The sequence below is a fragment of the Gracilinanus agilis genome, chromosome 4 (genome assembly GCF_016433145.1).
Source record: "Gracilinanus agilis isolate LMUSP501 chromosome 4, AgileGrace, whole genome shotgun sequence".
Taxonomy (NCBI): Eukaryota; Metazoa; Chordata; class Mammalia; order Didelphimorphia; family Didelphidae; genus Gracilinanus; species Gracilinanus agilis.
The window spans coordinates 446,926,086-446,945,947 of NC_058133.1; positions in this window are offsets into that span (position 1 = coordinate 446,926,086).

Genomic DNA, 19,862 nt, shown 5'->3' on the forward strand with positions numbered 1-19,862 from the left:
TCAAAAGGAATTCTAGGAAACATAGTTCAAAGATACAAAATTCTCTAACTATACACTTGTCATGAATATTGTAATTTTCCGTTTGGATATATGAATGCAACTTGATTTCTGATGAATATTAAATGTTACCTGTGATAAAGATTAGCAACTAGGCAGGGTGTCATTGTCTTTGTTGTAGCTCTGATGTTTCTGGTGTTGCTCTTACTTCTTGTCACCTTTTAACATTGAGTGATCCAATGTGAATTGTAAAGATGTTGCATCATGTACCACACAGACAGGGGATTTGGTCTCATTAGACCTGAGATTTGATCTCTCCTTGAATTTTCCCATATTCAGTCACTTCCTCAAAAAATTGATCTGTTGTTTGTAGTGTTTGGTTTTTGCTATGTTTCTATTTTAATGTTTCACTTCTTCCTTTAGTAATTCCTATAATAGGATTCTTGAATATAAAATGTCAGGTTGACCAGTAACTGCCCTAAAGTAATTTAAATGGTAGAATATCCTTTGGATGACCTTAAGGACTATACCACCAAAAGGATGATATGTGGTAGGAGCTATCTCCTAATTCAAATTAGGCTAATTTTGTCTTTAGAAGTATTGAAATAATGATTGAATGATTTGTCTAGGAGAGTAAAAATGCAAATTGTTGTCATCACTTCTTTCTCACCTGAATATAAAACAGCAATAAGGAGCCCCCCTGAGGGTACTATGATATCTAGTTAGTGGACTAAAATGGTCTACTCAGGTGAAGGAATTTCTCTCAGGTAAATCAATCCAAGGTATCTAAAATGCTAGTCCTCACTGAACATCCTTCTCTTGCTGTGGCTAAATAGATCTTTCTATCAATTGTTGAATGAGCTACAAATGTCTCATTTTGTTTCAATATTGAGCTTAAACTTCCAGATCATAACCAAGCCAGGGCCATCCCCAAATATCAAGCTATCATGGATCTTGCACCCATTTGGGCTTAATGTAACATCTATGACCATAGATCCTAAGACTTTTCAAAAAACAGAAGTAGAGCTATGGAGTTCTGTCACTAATAAGAGAAGCACTAGTAATCATACTACAATATTTTGGATTATATTTTTGTCATTGTTCAGTCATTTTTCAATACTGTATGACTCTTTGTGGCCTTATTGGGGGTTTTCTTGGCAAAAATATAGGTGTGGTTGGCCATTACCTTTTCCACCTCATTTTATAATATGAGAAAACTGAGACAAACATGGTTAAGTGACTTGCCAAGGGTCAAAGAACTAGTAAATGTCTGAAGTCAAATTTGAACCCAAGAAGATAAGTCTTCCTGATACCAGGCTCAGCACTTTATGCACTATGCCAACAAGCTGTCCTAAACTATATTTTTGAAGGGCTTAATGTTGAAATATAGATTGGACTCGATGATCTCTGGGATCTCTTCTAACTCTTAAGATTCTATGATTCTTTGCTTTAGCAGACAATAAAGCAATTCATATGATGGCCTTATGAATAGAGTGGGAGGAGGGAGTTGTAACAATAAGAGCTTTGCTATTTCTCCAGTATGATTAATATAACATTACTCATATCTACACATACTGGAGGTGGAAGAGGGTGAAGAGAAAATTATCCTTCAGTCTTTCCTAATGGAAAAAAGTCTCCTTATTTGGAGAATGTTAACTAGTGTCTTGGATGAGCACATAGCCTTAACATTGGAAAATTCATTTTCTGAAAATATATCACTTAAAACTCTCATGTTTCCTGAAACTTTTGGATATTATTGATTTCCTTTCAAGTTCTGCAGTAGGAAGATTTTCTGTGAAGACGACTCATTGTAGAATTCAATAATATCCACAGCTGAAGTCTAACAGTGCTCTCTGAGTAGGAGGCTGTCAAATTCAATGTGACAGTCAGTTAGGAATACATCCATCTGTACAGTGACATTCATAAAAGGGACAAAAAAGAATTTTAAAATATCAAGAAAGAAAATGAATTTTAGACCTCAATCCACTGACAAAGAACTCTCAGGTTATTAGAATGTTTAGAGAATCCAAGGGGCAAAAGTCAAAGAGAAATATACAGTTTTTTAATCCCAGGAATCATCACTGCTTTTATTCCTCAGAGTATTAATATTCATTTAGCAATAGCTACTAAGATAAGAAATAAAAAATTTTTAAAGATTCCCTACTGTTATCTATGGAAATTCCCAGATATTTAGGAAAATCAAATGTATTAAAAGAAAAAACACAAATTTATGAAGCAAATATTGGATAATGAGCATAGACATGGTGGTGGACAGATGGGTGGGTTTTAGAGTCAGGAAAATTTGGGTTCAGATCCTACTTTTGCCATAAGCTCTCATTGCCTCAGACAATTCTCAAAGGCTACAAATGACAGATGTATTTTCAATTTACACCAGTGGAATGAGTCTCAGTTTCCAATTTTGATTAAATCAAATCCAAGCACTCCTACTTAAAAATGACAGTTAAAACTAGAATACCTGAAATCTGAGGGGCCGGGATTCTTTAGGTTTTCTCATCATATTTCATGAGAGCAGTGTTGGCCTACAAAATTTTTGTATCATATACTAAAAATAAATTTAAAGACAACCCTAATATGTGTATGTTTATTGATTTTTAAAATATGGATTGAGATTCAGTGTTTTATGATATTTGTCATAGTTAGAAAAGATAACTTTTAATAATCACAACTCCATATGAAAGACATACAGAACTGGCTGCATTTTTTAAAATAATTATACTTATTTTTCAATTCCATCCAACCAATTATTTTTGCTGAAACTTGGCTAGCAAATTTCTATTTTCCGTGACATCAATCAGTTGTTCTTACAGACTAATCAGAAAGTACTGCATTGTTTAATAAATGAGTTTAAAGTCCACTGAAATTCTGCTCTTGGAAGACTTTGAAACATATTAGAAAAACCTACTTCTAAATTTTTAGATTTTAAAGATAGGAGAATTTTTACAGGAAATATACTTTTCAATTTAGGCAACAAAACCACATAACAATAGTAATATTTCCAAACATCCATTTTCAAATTCCTCTCTCCATAGCATGAGGTTAGCAAAAATATAGAGAAACAACTAACATGAAAAAATAATGTAAAAAAGCAGTTTCCAGTAATCAAAGTATATAAACAAATTGCTCTCAAAAAAATTTTCAAACTACTAATAACCATATGAAAGGGAACACCAAATCACTAATAACAGAAGAAATAGAAATCAAAAAACCTCAGAGGACATTTCTAGCCAACATTGCTGAATAAATAGAAGCAAAACAGTCCAGTTATCTCATGTACACTCAAAAAATGATAAAAACAGAAGAGCACCAGACAAAATAAGGATTTAAAAAACAGAAAGAACACAGGAAGCATCTTCATTCAGCTTAGGTCAGCAAAAGGAGACACCCAGAAGCTTATAGGCATCTAAGGAGGGAGCCCAGAGTGAGAAGCCCAGAGGTAAGTATACATCTCTCAGAGACACGCACTAGCTCTGAAAGTCTTGGAGTTTTCAAGACAAGAGATCTCAGGAAGAAAGAGGCCAGAAGACTGAAGAACCCTAGCAAGGAGGTTGGATGATGATCAGCAACTCAGAGTTCTAAAGCAGCCAAGAACATATTCAAAGTGCGGTGATTAATCTCCAAATTCTAGCTAGTTTTTTGTAAGCTGACCTTTAAGGATGATGCCCAACCCACCATCTCTTTATTTCTCACTGGCTCTTTTGGTCCTCTTTATGGTGCAATATTGGAACTCACACCTTATCTGTATCCCTCTAATGCAGTGGTTCCCAAACTTTTTTGGCCTACCGCCCCCTTTCCAGAAAAAAATTACTTAGCACCCCTGGGAATTATTTTTTTTTTAATTTTAATAGCAATTAATAGGAAAGATAAATGCATCACTGCCTCCCTGGATCACTGTAGCACCCACCAGGGGGCAGTGGCACCCACTTTGGGAATCACTGCCTAATGCCTGATAGAAAGATGAAGAGCTCCTCCCAGAATCTCCATTTAAGGAGGGTGTCCCAGGACAGTCATATCTTCCTTTCCACCAACCTATAATCTGCTGAACTTCTACATTATGCTCTTGTGATGAGGACTTTCCCTTTCTTTCCAATTATGTGTCTTCCCCCATTAGAGTGTAAGATCCCTAAGAACAAGGACTATCTTTTGTCTTTGTGCCCTCAAGACTTAGCATAGTGTCTGGTATATAATAAGTATTTGATAAATATTCATTGGCTGGCTGAAAATCAAAAGCTTTGGTAACCTGAACACCTGCAACCTTCTGGTCTTTTTTATATATTCTTCCTTTCAACATATGCTGGGATCCGGTGATATTGCCTTCTTGCAGTTCCTTGCCCAAGACACTCCATCTTCTAACTCCAAGCATTTTTACTGACTGTCACCTATGCCTGAAATGTCCCCTCCTCATCTCTGCTTTCTGGCTTTCCTTGAAATCCTTCACCTCCCAGACAAATTTCTGCTTTGTACATGAAGTCTTTCCCATTTCTCCTTAATTCAAGCATCCTCCCTCCATTGATTATTTTCCAGTTATCTTATTTGTATAATTATTTATAGTTGTCCTCATCATTAGACTGAGAATTCCTTGATGACAGGGACTGTCTTTTACCTTTCTTTGTATCCACAGACATTAGCACAGTACACAACAAATAGAAGTCCCTTAATCAAAGTTTAATCACTGATTAACTGAATTATAAGAAATAAACACAAAACCTATAATAGTTGGAGAACTCGGTGTAATTCTTTCAAAGTTAGACTAATAACAAAATAATCAGTGAGAAAGAGATTTAAGGCTATATGGACATCCAGTCTAAAAGTGAGAAAAAAAAAGAAGGCAAAAAGATGACCCACTATTGCTCTGCCTGTAGGAAATGTTAGAGGCCACTATATTTCTTTCTCTAGGGATTAATATTCCTGTCTGTCCTTTAAGCATCAACCCACATGTAACTTTTTTCATGAAACCTTCCCTTGATCCTCACACAGCATTATCTTTCATAATTTTCCTATCCATTTATCAAGTATTACTGTATATCATAGACATTTTTTGTAATTTTATCCTTACATCATACTATAAACTCAGTTAGAGAAAGGATTTAATTCAAGGTTAATATTTTCCCTAGGAATCAGAATAGCTAATGTATGCATGATGGAGTGAAGACTTTCAAGAACAATTTCAATGATATCTAAAATTTCAAAAAATATTAAGGATGGTTTATGTGGACTTAGAAAAAAAAAGCAATCACTAAAAGTCAGCAAGAGTTCATCCAAAATAAGTCATTTCAAATAAAAACTAAATTGAAAATCATAAAAATCAAAGGAGAAATTAGTAAAATTGAAAGAAAAAGAACTATGGAACTAATAAAAGAGACTAGGAGTTGATACCTTGAAAAAACAAATAAAATAGATGAAATACTAGTTAATCAAATAAAAAAAGAAGAAAATCAAATTAACAGTATCAAAGATGAAAAGGGCAACCTCACCTCTAATGAAGAGGAAATTAAGATAATTATTAAGAACTATTTTGCCCAACTATATGGCAATAAATATGATAATCTAGGTGAAATGGGTGAATATCTACAAAAACATAAATTGCCTAGATTAACAAAAGAGGGTTACTTAAATAATCCCATCTCAGAAAAAGAAACTCCCTAAGAAAAAATCCCCAGGACAGATGATTAACAAGTGAATTCTATCAAACATTTAAAGAACAACTAATCCCAATAATATACAAACTATTATTCTAATTGACAAGTGAACAAAAGGAGTTGAATCAGTGGATACAAGCCATAGTTGAAGAGATGAGAGATGGAGTCACCCAAGTGAAAAACAGTAAGAAAGCCAGTTTATCTGGACTGTAGCTTTTGGGAGGGGACTAATGTACAATAAGGCTTAGAAAGGTATGTTGAGGCCAGGTAATGAAGAGCTTTAAAAATTAAAGAGAAGTAGTAAGGACCCAGTGGATTTTTAAGAGTAGAGATTCTACATGGTCTGGTCAGATCTACATTTTAGGAAAACCACTTTAAGTATTCACTGGGCTTGAACTCAAAATTATCTTTAATTCTTGTCTTAGCACATGGATTGGCATTACTATTGTGCTCACCCCAATGCAGAAGGGAGGTTCCAATGTCTGAGCAAAATATTTAGATGAAATTGGAAGCACTCTTAAGGAAATGGAAAAAAAAAAAGTCTTGCCTGAGATAGTTTTCTAGATTTTTCATATGGCCTCTAGTCTCTACTATGACTTTAATTATATTTAGCTTTCCCCAAGTTTATCTGGATGCTATTGAGAGCAATTAGACCTAATGAATAAGGCCCCTAGGCACAAAATATTAGTAAATTAAACCCCAAATGAGATGAAAAGACACCAATAATGAAGAGTATGTTAAACAATTCTATCCCTATATTCTTTCATCCTTTTGATACATCATATAATATTAATGATTTCTATTTACATACTAGCTTAAGATACACTTACCAAACTTATGAAGCAGGCATTACAGGTATAATCCCCATTTTTCAGATAAGAAAATTGAAACTCAGAAAGAGAAGGAGATCATAGCCTGTGGTCACACCGCAAGCAAGAATCAGAGTTGAGATTTGAACCCAAGTCTGTCCCTGACTCCAAATTCAACACTAACTACAAAAAACGTTCCTCATAAGAGACCTGTGAGGAAGATAGGACAGGTATTTTATCTTCATTTCACAGATTCAGAAACTGAGACTGAAAGAATAACCACCTTGAACAAGGTCACACTTCTGTTAAGTGCCTAGGTAATGAGAGTCATAGCCACACTCTGAGAGGAGATTTCATTGTTTCTACATCCTTCCTTTTCTTCTTCCTTCACAAAAGGCCATAGAGCAGTTTGAATTCCTTCCTGGTTTGTGAATAACCACCCTGGACTTTGCACTAGCAATAGAAAGAAATATTTTTAAATGAATAAAAGTCACCCCATATCTTTGAACAGACCTAGGAGCTCTGTACTAAAACATGCAACTGTTTGTTCATAGCAAAACAGAAGGAATGAAGGCATTTGAAAGTATTGCTCATTCAAATAGGATGATCACAGAAAAAAACTGCAAAGACTTATATGAAGTGATGCAAAGTAAAGTGAACAGACCCAGGAGAATGTTGTACAGAGTAATAATAATAGCATGCAATTATCAGCAATGCAGGGATACAAAATAATTCCAAAGGACTCATAACAGAAAAGGCTGTCTACCACCAAAGAAGGAAGTGATGGAGTCTGAATGCAGATCGAAGCTTACCAGTTTTCATTTTATTTCCTTCATGAGTTTTTTTCCCATCATTAGCAATATGTATCTTCTTTCACAATATGATAAACATGGTGTTAAAGGGATCTTTAAAATCCCCCCCCCCGTCTAGCTTAAGAAGGGGAGAAAATGGAAATATATTTACATGATACTATAAGATTTAAGTTAATATCCAATGATTCCAAGTATTGTATTTTATAAAGTTTATTAATAATTTCTTGGAGCAAAAAAGAAAAAGTAAACCCATGTGTGTAGATTCTCCTGCCTGGCATAAAGCCTGCTTTCCCAGCTGGGATCAGGAGAAAAAAGAGAAGGGGGTGGGGGGTGCGGAGCTACACAAAACTTTATCTCCTGAATGTTAGGACATAACATGAGAATGAAAGTGGATGCTGGGATTTAGAGTCCTGGAGAGCAGATTCAAATTACACAATACTATATGTATACTCTATATCATATTGCCTGTCATCTTGCAGAAGAGAGCAAGAGAGTGATGAAGAGAATGTGGATTGCGAAATGTCAGAAAATGATTTTTTTTTAATTTATCTTCATGTAATCTGTAAGAATGTAATAAAAAAGGAAGTGTTGCTCATCGAACAATAGGAACATCTGCCCTTAAGCAACTTGGAAGGGAGATGTTCTGTTTCAAAGTATAATTGAAGCACAGTTCATGTGCCATCATCTACACAAGATCTTTCCTGATCCTTTTAGATTTTGTCATTCTTTTAATAGAATTTCTTTGAATTAACAAACACCCACTTGTGTATATGATACAGCCTCACCACTGCTCTCCATGTATACTGCTTGAGGGCATGTGCCATTTCATTTTTGTCTTTATATTCAGTGCTTAAAACAATACTTTACATAGAGTTGGTTCTTCAAAGATGTTTATGGAATTGAGTTGAATTACCTTGGTGAAGTGACTATGAAAATGTAACTTTCTGTTAGGGAGCTCTCCTAGGATTATTTAGTCACCAATTTTCAGAAATACATTTAATAAGGGGACTAACTAGTGAGTTCCAAGATTCCAGCATGCAGAATTATGTCAACAGCAGTAACTTTGTGGAGTCTGAGTAGGTCCTTCTTCCCTCCTCAGATCATGAAAAAGCTCTCTATAACTTAATTTGTCTGCTTAAAAAGATCTAGATTTCTGTGTCAGTATCAGGGAGAGCTTTCAAACAACCTTAGCTGTCTAAAAACAGAATGGACTGCTTTGACACATGGTAAGTTATCTATCACTAGAATTCAAAAAAGGACTGGATTGCTTCTTAACTAGAATATTATAAAGGGAATTCCTTCTAGCATGATTGGCCTAGATGACCTTAAATGGTGTCTCTTGACTAGCAAGTTCTATGATTCTGTGATGAACTTCTGTGTCTGCCCACTGGAAAACTATTCTCAAGTCAAATCTGCTTTACAACCACCTATTTTGAACATACATAAAATATCTCTCTCTATCCACTAGCAAATGTAACCTTCTATTTCAAAATCTATTATCACAAAGTAGAGTGCTGGACTTGGTGTCAGCAAATCATTTAATAGCTGGGTCTCTGTGGGTGTCACACCTAACCTCCTTGAACCTCACTTTCCCCATCTGTAAAACTGGGATAATACTACCTACCTTTAAATGTTGTGAACCTTCCATCTTTTTGCATCCTGGTGAATCAGTCCAATATTTATAAATGTCATATTGGCTAGTGATCTCCTGTGGAGATGATGTCTCTCAGTGAATGAAAGGGGGAAAAGAGGAAAATTAAAGTTGAATTTTAATCCATTCATTCTCTCAAACTCTGACCTATGAAGGGCAGGCAGTTTAGTTCTTAAGCTAACATAGGTTACTCCCATAGACCAAGACATCTAACTGGGCTAGAGCCTCTGTCTTTTGTTGAAGGCAAGGTAGATACCTCTGCTGCTTCTTTATCTATAAACAAGAACACATTCCCTAAGGCATATTCTCTGGAGTTCTTGCTCAACATATCATCTACATTTGGGGTGACCAGGTCTACAATAGGGGAAAAAGTCACTGAAAACACATTGGAGGAACATTTTCTTCTAGCCTAAGATTACTAGAGGAAGCTAGGTTTCATAAACATGCTGACATTCCATTTCTTAAAATACCAGAGAAAACTGAGTGAGCCACTTTTTCCTAGCTTGGTGAAGCTGTAGGAATCCACCCACTCAAAGATTAATCCTCCCCTTCACAAAGTGATGAAGTCATGAGGGAGGAGTTGTAATCTCTAAATCCACCATCTCTTTAAAGTATCCACCACCCAGGACTGGTAGGGGAGATCCAAAGTTTCTATTGTCAGGCCAATCAGAAAGAAGACACACCTCTCCTATAAAAGAGACCATTCAGCCTTAGAGAGCATCTTTCCCAAGCAGAGGCACATATGACAAAACTGTCTATTATTAATAGATCACATTCTAGTATTAATAAATGATGTTATTCTCAGGGCAACAAAATGACCATACTCTGATAAAATTGCCCCTAGGAAACCTGTAAAATCTCTTGATACTTAAGGAATTATGGAAGCCTCCTGGAATTTAACCTCTGTCTCCCATTGTTCCATGTTCTTTTTGACAAATTCCCAAAAGATAGAGTAACAAAACTAAACAAAAAGTCACATTCTAATATGAAGACATTCTTTTCCTCTCACTCTCAGTTTTAAGAAACAGGGATTGAGATCATCAAAAATTAATCTGCCAGCTGAGGTAGTTTGGAGAAGGCACCAATAGATTATTCCAGGTACTTCAGGTCATGTGTGGGGGTGAAGACAAAAATAAAAATAAAAAGCAAATGACTGAAATTCATTAAAGTCTCTTTAATGTTTGAATTTTAGAGCATTCGGGTCAAAATCCAATATGTTTACCAAATTCTGAGTTTCTTACCTCAAAACTTTTCCCAATGGTCCCTGTAGTGTTATTAGGACTATATAGGGCACAAGGGAGATATATAGATGTAGTGATGGTGTTGATGTGTATCTATCTATGACCTCCTCAACTGCAGTTGGTTGGAGGAACACCTACTCCTATTACCCCAATGACTGCTGCAAGTTATCCCCTTTTCTCTAACAGCTGCCCAAGTAAGGACCCTCGAAAGGTTAGATAGATGGGTAACCTTTCAGGTCCAACCTGGGGTTGGATAGATTGGCATTGGGCTATTGATCTGCCTTGGATAACATTCAGGATCTGACTGCGTTTGACTCCCTTCCCAAGGGCTGTGTTAGAAAGACCACTCAGGAAGGTACTTGTTGTTGAACACTCTTTATCTATAAATAGGGAAAGGATAACAAGGTCAAGGATTGGGGACTGAAAACCCTATCGATGTATTATCTATAGACTAATTAAAAATCAGGACTGGAGGCTACTGATCAGGTGGAAGCTGGAGATTTCACCTCTCCCTCTATCTCTGGAGGGACCTGGCCAAAACCAAGCCAGAGAATAGGGAGGCTATTGCTGCAGATGTATTGATGGTCATTATTCTCTCAGCTTTCTTATCACCAGTGTTGGTAATTCACTAGCTCTCACAGTCTATCAGAAAATAGATTCAGGTTTATTCCTACCCTCTTCTTCTTAAACCACCGGGCAACCCTTCAACCACCCTTCAAACCACCCTTCTAGCCACCAACTGCCCAGATTGAACCACAGAGATTGGCAGAGATCTGTGATCTCCAGTTCTCAGCCTCTGAGTCCAGAGACTTCAGAGACCAGAGACTTCAGTCCAAAGACCTCCCTGAAAGTGGCTGTGAGGGGTATTTATAAGGTGAGGCCAACTGATGTTTGCCCCTGGCTCACTGCACCTGGGAACGTTCCGAGTCTCTCAACTGCCATCCCTGTCAGTCAAGGTGGCATCCATCTCTTCCCAGATTATTGAATATAACAATAGGTAGTGCCTAGGGAAACTTCCACTGACTTTGAGCTTTTTTAATATCTTGCTCATATAATTTATTAATTAATTAGGGTACTGTATTAATTAATCCCAATGTAATTCCAAAGGGCTCTCATTTTTATTACACTTCAACTACAACAAGATTTTATGTAAGAATTACCTTCCTTCTCTGAAACACTAAGATTTCTAAACAATGAAAAACATTTATTTATGAAAGAAATCATCATCCTGTTACCATTTCATAGTGCCCCCTCTCCAAGTATAGATACACAATTATTTCAAAAGACAGAAAATGCCAAGAAATAAGAATAATTTTGTAGATTATGCAAAATCTTTACCTTCCATCTTAGGATCAATACTGTGTATTGGTTCCAAAATAGAAGAGCAGTAAGGGCTAGGCAATGGGGGTTAAGGGTCACATAACTAGGAGGTTTCTGTGGCTAGATTTGACAGGACTTCCTGTCCCTGGACCTGCCTCTCAATCTACTGAGCCACCTACATGACACCATCCATGCAAACCCCTTTTTAGAATATTTGAACAATATTTGAGATTATAGCAGCCAAGCATGATATTTTCTTTTTTAAAAAATAAAATGACAAAATAAAAATTTTGTACAATGTCAGCCATGTGTACATTTGCATAGTTTGCTCATCCAAGCAAAAACCCATTACTATCCCCACCATTTCAAGCCAATGGTTGTTCCTTTAGAACCTCTCTTCCCAGTTTCTTGCTTCCTGGATCCCAACAGTTAGGTCACTATTTGAATTGTCCTGAGCTTATATTGAGGGAATACTTTCAAAAAAAACTCACACTCGTTTTTGAGAGCAAATACATAGGTTCTTTTTTCTTAGTGTTCCAAGAGGAGCAACTTCACTTAAGTTTGGGACCTTCAGTGTCCATGAGCTTGAATTGGTTTATTCAAGAACTCTTTTATCAATTTATAGACCCACTGAGAAGATGCTTCCATTCCTCTGCTTCTCTAGCCTGACTCCAAAATTTAGTCTAAAAATATCTGAAAATTATTAGAAAGTAAATTTAACATAAAGAAATTATTAGAGGTCATTTCCAAGAGTTTCTGGTATATTCTGACACAAAATTTTCTGATCTGCAAAATAAAGGTCTATTATCAAATGTTCATTTGTTATAATAGTCTCCTTCAAGGCTCTCAACTAGCTGGGAATTGTAAAGTACTGCTATTGGTGTCATCAATGGCATCATGAGAATATCTCCTTTCAACATCTGAGTTCATAGCTTGCTCTGGCCAAAGTATCCCTTTAATGGTTCCAGAGAAAATTTTTGCCGGGGATCAGTGCCTAATCTGTAAAGAAATATTCATAATTCCATTGAAACTGATATTCCCACTGCATTTAATATTTTTCTACCTCTGTGTCATAGGGAGCATCTTTTGGGGGTTTGATGATCAAAGCTATGACAAAGTTCACAGCTTCAATCTCATAATTCTGCATGGTAAATTTCACTGAGATCCTTTCTTGCCGTCAATTGCCTTTGTGAAATCACCAATAACTTTTTTGGGGAGATAATCCCAAAGAATCAATTTGAAGGAATAGGAGGACAAAGCAGTTGTGGCACTAGCTTCACCATCCACACACCTTAAAAATATAACTTTAATTTAATCATAGAGGGACACAGGCAGCTAGGTTCATGATAATGACAAAGGTGGAGGGTTGGTCTAATCTATACCATACATTGTAGAATGACTGTCAGTGTGGGATGAGTCAGGATTTGAGACAATGGAAAGAAGTTGCATTTTTCCTACCCACAATCTATGAGCCAAGATTTCAGAGTAACATTTTCAACAAGAGTTTTAATTAAAGAATTTTACCCAGGATCTCAGAACATAATCAACCAAATGGGTTAAGCTTATTTCAAAAGATTATCTTAGATAATTTGCATCTTGAGAGATTTCTCTGTACTGTGTACTCTTGACAAACTGTGGAGGTGGTACGCTGTCAAATGGAAACTTTACTGTATCTGGAAGCTTTTGAATGCTGCTTTTTTCCCTTAAGCAGGTGTTTTTCCTTGTATCTGAATTTATATTTAGCTTATGCAAAAAAAAACAGGAATGGGTGCACAATAGAATGATAAGATGATAGGGATATACTGTATTTTCAGGACATCAGAAGCCTGAAAGAAAACAAAACTGAAGGCACAACTTATTTGAGAGACAATAGGTCCAATGCTCATTCAGAAGTAAAAGTGAAATTGAAGTTTAGAGTCCATCAAGGATAGGATCTGACTACAAACTCAATCAGTATAATTACTGCAATTCCCACCACTACTAAGAACTTGATGTTTTCCACTGTAGAATATTCATTAACAGGTCTAATTCTTCCTAGTTCCTGAGGAAAAGGGGAAGCATGAGGAGTTTTATTCACAAGGCAAAGGAAGTTTAAAACTATGTCAAATGAAAAGGCAGTGTAGTGTTTTGGAATGAGTATGGAATATACAATCACAGATGCTAAATTCAAATTATTATTGCCTTTTACTAGCTATGTGAGCTTGGAGAAATCACTAAAATTCTCTGGGCCTCAGTTTCCTCCTCTGTAAATGAGGAGGTTTGAACAAGATGAATTCATAAGTCTTCCAACTCTACACTGATGATTCTGTGATCATATGAACTAACCCAGTTTAGCTAGAACAGAATTTAGAAGCAGAAGATGGGTATGTGGATGGCTTTCAAGAATCTGAAGGGCTTCATATAGAAAGGTTAGAGTTATTCAATTTTTCCAATGTTTTTCATCCTTATTCAAACCACTGATGGCTTGATCATCTCCCATCCTCTCAAATGAGAATTTTGCCTCATTTTTAACTAAAAAATGAGGCCATCTGTTGAAAGCTTCATCTCTTTCTTCTCATCTGACATCTGCCAGATTTTAGCCATTATCTCTACTTTCATCCCTTTCTCAAAATAGATAGTCATTCTTCCAACCAAGGGGCACTTTTCTACATACATAAATGATCCCATTCCACACCATATTCTATGGAAGATTGATGTCTCCTCTGTACTCTCATTTACATTCAATCTCTCCTTTTTTATTGGCTGCTTCCATACTACCTACAAACATATCTAGGTATGTCTTATCTTCAAGGAATCCTCACTTGATCAGTCCATCATCTTTATTTATAGTCCTATATCTCTTCTTTTCATGGCTAAACACTTTGGAGGGGATATTTTACACTAGATATCTCCATTTCCTTTCTTCTCATTTCTTCACCTCTCACCTTCACAACTCTAAAGTCTGTCTTCCAACCTCAATATTCATCAAAACTGCTCTCTCCAAAATTAGTAATGGTCTCTTAATTTCCATGTCTAATGACCTCTTCTCTTTAAAAATATAACATTGCTTTTAACATTCTTTTCTTCTAAAATTTTGAGTTCCAAATTTACTCTCTCCCTATCACCTCATTCCCACTCACTGAGAAGGCAAGCAAAATGATTTCAATTGTACATGTAAAATTATTCAAAATATACTTTCATGTGAGCTATAATGTAAAATATAAGGCAAAACATGAAGCAAGAAAATTATACTAAAAGTTGTGCTCAATTTGTCAGTTCTTTTTCTGAAAGTGAATAACACTTTTTCTGTTTTTAAAAAATTATTATTATTATGCAAAACACACTTCCATATTGGTCATTGTTGTAGGAGCACATTCATGCAAAACAACAACCTCAAAATAAAACCATAAATATTGATGTGAAAGATAGTATGATAGAAAGATAATATGCTATTGTAAGATTTAAATTAATATCCAATAACTCCAAGTATTATATAAGATTTTTTAATAATCAATTGAAGTAAAAGAAAAAAGAAATAGAAGCAAAACCTGAGTAAAATTCTCCTGCCTCTTACCTCACCCCACCTCCACAAAAACCATGATCAGGGGCAAAAAGAGAGTGGTCAGGTCACACACAAACTTTATCTCCAAAACATAAAGATATAACATGAGAACAACAGTGGGATGCTGGGATTTAGAGTTCTGGGGAGCAGATCCTAACTACACAATCCTCCTGTGATTTCAAGGAAAACTAGCATGCAGAAATCTCCCAGATTTACATGCCTACTTTCCCCATGGAATCAGTACACATAATCAATTTATATCTTTAAAGATCTTTAACTAAAAGTACATACAATATTGCACTGTCTAAGGGAAAATTGCAATCATTTGGGGATGAGAGGGAAATAAAAGAGAAAGAGAATAAAACCAATCCTAGCTAGGTGCATTGACAAAAAGCCAATTAGGGGACAGCCTATTTTGGCATAAGAGTTTAAATTAAAAATAAATGTGTTTAGAGCCAGGCCTAGAGATGGGAGGTCCTAGGTTCAAATCTGACCTCAGACACTTCCCAGCTGTGTGATCCATGGCAAGTCACTTGACCCCATTGCCTAAAAATAAATAAATTAATAAATTAATTTGTTCAACCCCCATAGTTCAATCCACTACATCCCAAAGTTCATTCTGGATCTTTCAGTGTAGAGTATGATTTCCGCAAGCACCTCCATGGTGCCTTCTCCAAACAGTTCACTTTCTTGTTTTGGGGAGGTAGCAAGTTTCTTATCCTAAAATTACTCTCAAACAAGAAAAAATTTTATAAATCTAGAATTTTATGACAATAATACAGCCCCCCCATGGAGGAGGTTGGATCACCCAGGGATACATGACTGAGTTATGAGGTATATAAATCAACTGTTAAAAGGAAGTCAAAAACATAAAAAAAGAAGAAGAAAAAAATCAAACTTAAATTATATATAAAAATTCTGAGTAAGCAAGAATAACCCATAATAGGTCCTAAAATAAGGGCCCAATAAAGTGATTTATGTCCGACAAGCCTGTAGGGCCATTGCAGCAATATGCACTTACCCAATCAGCAGCAAGGACTACATAAAATTGCCACACAATGAAGGAAAAAGAAAAAGGACTAGATTTTGAAGCAGAAAGGGAAATATCATTCCCTGGTCTGATTTACCTTCACTTACAGGATAGGGGAGCCAAAATGGCACCCAAACTGAGGTATTTTGTCTGAATCTGGCACGGGGAAATCCTGCGTCTGATGTTGTCAAAAAGCCACTTCCTTGAACCTCAAAACAAGTCCTCTGTCTTGGTGCAGATTCTCATTAATCCCATTGGGATTAGTTGGTCTCCTTGACCTTGTGTTTCTTAGCACTGTATAATGGCTCTTTTGTGATCCCTTATTCTGAAATCAGACACAATCATTAATCAAAAGTCCAATATTTAACAATCAATGGCAAATTTCCATAGTCTAAAGCTTTTGGGTATGCATCAACATTAGGGCTAATGGACATTTTAAACTTATCCTAGTACAAAATCAAAAAATCATTAATACTGATAATATGTGCTTCAAGTACAAAAAAATGAGAGAAAAATAAAAACTCAAATACTCTATTGCACATACAAGAAAAAACAATAATAATTTTTTTTAAAAAATCAAAAACATATAGTTCACAATCAATGACACACTGTGTTAGCCAAGGAGAGGTGCAATACAAAGTTTCTCACCCAAAAATGATATCCATTTCCTTTTTAACTTGGCCATGATCCTTAATGTGAGTGCAAATTATTTTCACCAAATAACAGTTTTATAAAACAGTAGTACAGCAGCTAATGCACATTCAAGAAGTACCAAAATCCCCAAAACCATAAGAGTACATTTAATGACAAGAGCAAACAAACCCGCCATCATTAGGATCAACATGAGTCTCTATAGCCACTGAAGCTTATGAATATTTGTCACAAGTTCTCCAGACCTAGCCAATCTTTCAACCTTGGCTGAGATATTTTTAACAAAGTCTATTACTGCCATCATCCCAAAATTTGGCAGGAGACCCCAGAAAATCCTCTGTACTGCTTATGAAAACCTTTTGGGACTAAAATGTCACCAAGAATCTAGAACATTCTGGTGGAAGGGTAGAGTAAGCTGAAGAGTTACAAATATAAAAACCATCCAGAAGCCTCTAGGCTCCTTGGGAAATGCTCCCTGTCAGGAGTCATCCAGAGATACCACACCCCTTGGAAAACCTTCCCACCTCCTGTATGAGACTGTAACAGCCATAAAACGCATGTCTTTATATGTCTCATCCATTACATTTTTATAAATGTGGAGGTGGGGAATACAAAAGTGCTACAGCACTTCACTTCAACTTTTTTTTTAAAAAAACCCTTACCTTCCATCTTAGAATCAATACTGGGTATTGGTTCTAAGTCAGAAGAGTTGAAAGGACTAGGCAATGGGGAGTTAAGTAATTTGCCTAGGGTCACACAGCTAGGAAGTATCTGAGGTCAAATTTGATCCCAGGACCTCCTGTCTCTGATTCTGACTCTCAGTCCACTGAGCCACCCAACTTCCCCCTTCACTTCAACTTCTAAATGGATTTTTACTCCTTGTTACAAATAACTCAAAATCAGGCAAATGTTCAGTCAGAGCTACTAGATAGCTGAAAATCATTTCTGGTTGATCCACATGCATCTGACTCCAACAGTTCTTTCTCTGGTGGAGGATAGCATTCTCCAGTATATATCTTTCATTATGGTTCTAGATCAGTATATTGCTGAGAGTAAGCAAGTTTTCACAATTGACCATTGTACAATATTTGCTGTTACTGTGTACAATGTTCTCCCACTTCTGCTTATTTCACTCTGTTTCAGTTCTTGAAGATTTTTTCCAGCTTGTAAAAAAATTATCTTGCTTATCATTCCTTGTAACATAATAGTATCCATCTCCAACATATACCAAAATTTATTCAGCCATTCCCTAATTGATGGACATCTCCTCAATTTCAAATTCTATGCCACCACAAAAAGAGGAGCTATAAATGTTTTTGTACAATTAAGTCTTTTCCCCTTTTTATTATCTCTTTGGGATACAAACCCAGGAGTGGTATCATAGGATCAAAGGATATACACAGTTTTATAGCCTTTTGGACATAGTTCCAAATTTCCTTCAAGAATGGTTGGGTCAGTTCACAACCCCACCAACAATGCATTGCTGTCCTAATTTTGTCCCATTCCTTCCAACATTTGCCACTTTCCTTTACTGACATTTTGGCCAACTTAGCTTTCCTTTTCATTTGATGATCTCATCAGTTCACAGTGATTCAATGATTCATTTTTTTTTGTTTATGATTCTCAGCTATACTTATCCCACTCTAATTTTCCTGATGGTCTTCAGTCTCACATTTCAACTGATTATTGGATAATTTGAACTGAATGTCCCATAGATATCTTGAACTCAATATATGTAAAATTGAAGTCATTATTGTTCCTCTCTCTTTTCTTCCTAACTTCCCTATTACTGTGAGCCACCCAGGCTCATAACCCAGATGCCTTCCTCAGCTCCTCACTATCTCTTGCTGCTCCATATCCAAACATTTGCCAAGGCATGATGATTTCATTTTCATAATATCTTTCAAATATGCCCGCTTCTCTCCTCTGACACTGTACTACCTAGTGCAAGCCATCATCACTTAATAGCTAGTCAGTTTTAGTTCCTTCCTTCTTGGTCACCCTGCCATAAGTCTTTCTCCACTCCAGTCCATCCTCCACTCAGCTGTCAATTTGATCTTCCTAAAATGCAATGTAGATCTAATCATACCACCCAGCCTACTGCCATTCAACATATTCTTTTGACTTCCTAATATCTACAGGATCCCATCCAAAACCTTTATTTGACTTAAAAAGTCCTTAATAACTTAGCCCTTTCCTACTTTTCCAGGCTTATTACACCTTACTCCCTTCCAAATAATCTTCAATCCACTGACACTGCTCTGCTTTCTATTCTTTTAAACAGATAGTATAGCTCCCAAATCACAGTATTTTTACTAGCTATACCCCATGCCCAAAATCCTCTGCCTGATCTTCTTTGCCAAGTAAATATTTGCCCTTCTTCAAGTCTCAACCATAATATCACTTTTTGTAAGAAGCCTCTCCTAGTCCTCCTTAATCTTAGTGACTTTTCTCTGAGCCTAACCCCAATTTGTCCTGCACATATCTTGTTTGTACATAGTTGTTTGCATATTGTCCCCTCCATTAGACTGATCTCCTTGAGATAGGGATTTTTGTATATAGAAATATGATCTATTTCCTAATTGATAAATAGTCAAAAGATTTGAACAGATAGTTACAGAGGAAGAAATGCAAATTATCAATAGCAATATGGTGGTGGCGGGGGGTAAATGCTTTAAATTACTAATAGAGAAATATAAATTAAATCAAATATAATGTACCATTTTATACCCATTGGCAAAAATGATTAAAAAATGAAAGGAAAGTGACAAATGGAAGAGTGACTATGGTAAAATAAGTACATTGATGTTACTACAACTATGAAGCAGACTAATCATTCAAGAAAGTAATTTGAAACTATCAACAAAAAATTACTAAACTCTTCATAGTCTTTGGCCCAGTGAAACCACTTTTAAGTCTATCATATAGAGTGATCAAGGAAAGAGTAAATATATATATATACATATATATTATATATATATATGTATATATATATGTATATATAGTTGTACATATAGATCTTTTTCCTTTTTAAAAAAATATTATTTTTCTCTCTTTGGAATTCACACCTAGTAGTATTATCGCTGGGTCAAAAGGTATGCACAGTTTTATAGCCATTTGGGCATAGTACCAAATTGCTCTCCAGAATGGTTG